Source organism: Pongo pygmaeus, chromosome 16 (assembly GCF_028885625.2).
Source record: "Pongo pygmaeus isolate AG05252 chromosome 16, NHGRI_mPonPyg2-v2.0_pri, whole genome shotgun sequence".
In the NCBI taxonomy this organism is placed as follows: Eukaryota; Metazoa; Chordata; class Mammalia; order Primates; family Hominidae; genus Pongo; species Pongo pygmaeus.
In genome coordinates this window covers 23,690,584-23,695,709 of record NC_072389.2, presented here as the reverse complement: position 1 = coordinate 23,695,709, position 5,126 = coordinate 23,690,584, and the positions used below count along the sequence as shown (strand labels likewise).

The 5,126-nt window shown below is 39.2% G+C and overlaps 1 protein-coding gene across 1 annotated transcript in view; it reads left to right on the top strand.

The window, feature by feature from the left end:
• The window catches only part of LOC129028718 (E3 ubiquitin-protein ligase HERC2-like), a 150,433-nt gene that overhangs the window by 51,370 nt on the left and 93,937 nt on the right, over positions 1 to 5,126 (top strand). Inside the window, 1 exon segment of the mRNA XM_063652903.1 lies at positions 524 to 569. The gene's annotated coding sequence lies outside the window, so the exon portion shown is untranslated.

Here is a 5,126-nt window from a genome sequence, read left to right as displayed (position 1 = left end):
GCCTGGGTGACAGAGTGAGACTCTGTCTCAAAAAAAAAAGAAGCATTACTTCCAGCAAATTTCTAACAGAGACTGTTGTACTAATTAAAGGAAGACAGCGAGTGCCCTGCTAACTTGAGTTGCTTCAGTAACGGAAGAGAAATGTCCTAGTGGAGACATGCTACACAAATGCTCCTACATGTACCTTTTCCCCTTTTCATTATAGAAAAGAATACATGTATTCACACATGAGACACACACGTATTGTACATTAATTGTAGTGGTTATATGGACCCTTGGGTAAGAATTGCATGTGAGTACTACTATTAACTAAAGAATTCATTCTTATTTAATATGACACTTCCACAAGACTTTTTGGCCCCCGAACCTTGAAAATTAGTTTCTTAGAATTAAACTTTGAATCTTTGGGGTAATATGCACTAGTAAAAGTTTTACAGGGAACCAATGCCTTGTATTTGCTTTTTTTTTTTTAATGCTTGCCTCTTCTATGAAATCATTATTTCTTCTTTCTTTTTTCCTTTAGGAATTGTGAAGGGCAGAACATTCGGTACAAGACATGCAGCAATCATGTAAGTCCTAAAATAAAATTATTTTATCCAATACAATATGTTCTTAAGTTAAAATATTCCAATGTGTACTCTAAAACTAATGGTCTCTTAATACCCTTTGTGGAAAACTTAAGTATTTCTTTAATTGACAACAGATTTTGTATATCAAATATCTTCCATTTATACTACCTTTTTAGGCCATATCACATTCATGATCTAATTTGGTAAGTATTTAATAATTTCTGAAGTCATAGAAACAATATAATATCAGCAAGCTCCTTCAAAGTTCAGAATGCTTTTATGTTCATTATCTTACCTGACTTTCACCCTGTCTCTGGGCAGCTGAGGTGCGGCTATTTCTCTTTTGCGAGTGAGAGGACTGAGGCTGAGCGAGGTAAAATTATTTTTCGGAGGTCACATAGGAAGAGTAGACTTACTTGAACTGGTCTGTTGTTATTTCTACCTCAGTGTCATGGAATACTATAGGTGACCCATCAGCAAATCACACAGAAATATACAAAACCCTACTCTTATTTTACATCAGTCAACACTAAAAATAAAAATTCAAATATCTTGCTTTAGAAATTTGAAAATAAGGCCAGGCGCATTGGCTCATGCCTGTAATCCTAGCACTTTGGGAGGCTGAGGCAGGCGGATCACTTTAGGGTAAAAGTTCAAGACCAACCTGGCCAATGTAGTGAAACCCCGTCTCTAGAAAAATACAAACTTAGCTGGGCTTGGTGATGCATACCTGTAGTCCCAGCTACTTTGGAGGCTGAGGCAGGAGAACTGCTTGAGTCGGAGGTTGCAATGAGCCAGGATCGTGCCACTGCACTCCAGCCTGGGTGACAGAGTGAGACTCTGTCTCAAAAAAAAAAAAAAAAAATGACAAAAAATAAACACTAGAAAGAATCCATTCTATTTTCCATCCAAAACATTTCCTAGTTATCAGTAAGAAGCTAACTAGAGGTACTTGGCACTTGCCTCCTCATACACAAAAAGACCAAAACAACAAATAAACAACTACAATTAGACTAGAGTGTCTGAGGGAGAGCACTGGAGTATAGCAAGGGAATAGCAGAATGCCTGTGGCACACAGTAACTCAAGATGGCAGCATAGGGAGGAGGGCGAAGTACTCTGCCTCTACTACTCCATCTCCCCTGTCGGGTAAGCAGGGAGCCCCCAGTAGCCCCTATTACCACTGCAGACACATGTAGTCCTTGCTACAGGAGAATGCGGCAGTCCTCACAGGCCCTGAGCCCAGTTTCAGGGAGCTGCCTGGAGTTCCCACAGCTGCATTGCTTCATAGTAGGAGCTCACATTGTGCACTGCCCACCTGCCATGACCCAGGCTGTTATGGCACAGTGCCACCCTGAAACTGGAGCCACTGCTAGAGTGTGCTCTACTCTGGGGAACAGTAACCACTGATCTTTCCATCCCTGAGGCTCCACTATCATTCTTACATGCTCACACAGATGACTGCAGCACCATAACCCCAGCTATTTAGAACCTAGGCCCAGTGAAATGGTGGTGACTCTTGCATCCAAGTCCACATGGCACCCTTCCCTGCAAAGAACAGGTGATCCTGCACAGTTGTGCATGTACCTCCAGCTTGAGAACCAGCCTGGTGACCCTTTCTCTGGCAAAGCTGCACCACTACTGCTCTAAACTCCTGCAGCCTAGGCCATTGAGGCGTTCACAGATATTACTACATGGATTACAGCTGATGAAACTGTATGGAGACCCAACTACTGTGTCCACCCAGAACCAATGTGAATTCACACTACTCAGCTGACACCCTAGGACACATTTTTAGGAAAAAGTCTTTCCTTATAAAAGCTACTCTGTAAAATTAGAAGCAAAAACAGATTCAGTAGATGCACGGATATCAAAGTAGATACACAAGGCTGGGTGTGGTGGCTCACGCCTGTAATCCCAGCACTTTGAGAGGCGGGGGCAGGCAGATAACTTGAAGTCAGGAGTTTAAGACAAGCCTGGCCAACATGGTGTAACCCTGTCTCTATGAAAAATACAAAAATCAGCCAGGTGTGGTGGCACACACCTGTAATCCCAGCTACTTGGGAGGTGAGGCAGGAGAATCGCTTGAACCTGAGAAGTGGAGGTTGCAGTGAGCTGAGATCACACCACTGCACTCCAGCCTGGGTGACAGAACCAGATTCCATCTCAAACAAACAAGCAAAAAACAAAGCAAAGTAGATACACAAGAAACTTGAGAAAGCAAAGAAACATGACACCTTCAAAGGAATACAATTCTCCAGTAACCCCAAAGAAAAGGAAACTTACAAAATGCCTGAAAAAGAATTCAAAGTAGTGATCTTAGGGAAACTTGTGAGATACAGAAGAATACAGATAAAAAATTTAATGAAATCATTTGAATTTACAATAGCTATATTTACAATAGCTACCAAAAAGTAAGATACTCAGGAATAAATTTAACCAAGAAAGTAAAAGATCTTTACATTAAAAATTATAAAACATTAATGGCCGGGCATGGTGGCTCACGCCTGTAATCCCAGCACTTTGGGAGGCTGAGGCAGGTGGATCACGAGGTCAGGAATTCAAGACCAGCCTGGCCAACATACTGAAACCCCATCTCTACTAAAAATACAAAAAATTAGCTGGGTGTGGTGGCAGGCAATTGTAATCCCAGCTACTTGGGAGGCTGAGGCAGGAGAATCACTCGAACCCAGGAGGTGGGGGTTGCAGTGAGCTGAGATTGCGCCATTGCACTCCAGCCTGGGCGACAGTGCAAGACTCTGTCTCAATAAATAAATAAATTAATTAATTAAATAAAACAGTAATGAAATAAAGAGGGTGCAAAAGGAGGTTCTCATGGATTGGAAAAATTCATATTGTTAAAATGTCCTTACTATCCAAAGTGATACACAGATTTAATACAATCCCTGTTAAAATTCCAGTGACATTCTTCACAGAAAAAAAGAAACCGTAAAACTTGTATAGAATCACAAAAAGACTCTGAACACCCAAAGCAATCTTGATTAAAAACAAACAGACACTGGAGGCATCACATTACCTGACTTCAAAATATACCACAAAGTGATAGTAACTAAAACAGCACGACATTGGTGTAAAAATACACGTAGATCAATGGCACAGATTAGAGAGTCCAGAAATAAGTCCACATACCTACAGCCAACTGATTTTCAACAAGGGTGCCAAGAATACACACTGGGGAAGGGACAGTGTCTTCAATAAATGATGCTGGGAAAATTGGATGTCTATATGCAGAAGAATAAAACTGGACCCCTATCTCTCACCGTGTACAAAATCCAACTAAAAATAAAGACTTAAATGTAAGACTTGAAAATATGAAACTGATAGAAGAAAACAGAGAAAATACTTCATGACGTTGGACTGGGTAAGGATTTTTAAAATATGACCTCAAAAGCACAGACAATAAAAGCAAAAATAGACAAATGGGATTATATTAAACTAAAAAGCTTATGTACATCAAAGAGAACAATCAAGAGTAAAGAGACAACCTGTAGAATGGGAGAAAATATTTGCAAACTAGACAGCTGGACAAGGAAATAATATTTAGAATATATACGGAATTCAAACAACTCAATAGCAAAAAAACCCAAAACAAGTAATTTGATTTAAAAATGGGCAAAAGGCCTTAATGGACATTTCTCAATAGAAGACATAAATACCAACCCAGGTGTATGAAAAAATGCTTAACATCACTAATCATCAGAGAAATACAAATCAAAACCACTATATCACCTCATTCCACATAAAATGATTATTATCACAAAGACAAAAGACAAGTGTTTCTGAGGATGTGGAGAAAAGGGAACCCTTATATGTTATTAGTGAGAATGTAAATTAGTTCAGTGTTTGTGAAAAATAGTATGGAGTTCCTCAAAATTTTAAAAATAGAACTACCATATGATCCAGCAATCCCATGACTGATTATATATTCAGAGGAAATGAAATCAGTATATCACAGAGATATCCTCACTCACGTGTTTATTGTAGCACTATTCACAATAGCCAAGGTATGGAATCAACTTAAGTGTCCAACAATGAATGAATGGATAAAGAAAATGTGGTATATATACGCAATGAAATACTATGCAGCCATAAAAAGAAGGAAGTGCTGTTATTTGTGACATGGATGAATCTAGAGGATATTATGTTAAGTGAAATAATCCAGGCACAGAAAGACAAATATCACATAATCTCATTCATATATGGAATCCAAAAAAAAACTTGATATCATAAAAGTGGGCAATAGAACAGTGGTTACCAGAGACTGGGGAGGGCAGGGGGCAGGTAGAGATTGGGAGAGGTTAGTCAAGAAAGTTACAACTAGCAAGGAAGGATGATTTTTGGTGTCCTATTGCACAGTAGAGTAACTATAGTAAACAGCGAGACATTGTATATCTCAATTTAGCCAGAAGAGAGGATCTCGAATGTTCCCACTACAAAGAAATGATAAATTTTTGAGGTGGTGAACATGCTAATTACCCTAATTTGTTCATTATGTAATGTATACATGTATTGAAACATCACATTGTTCCCCATAAATA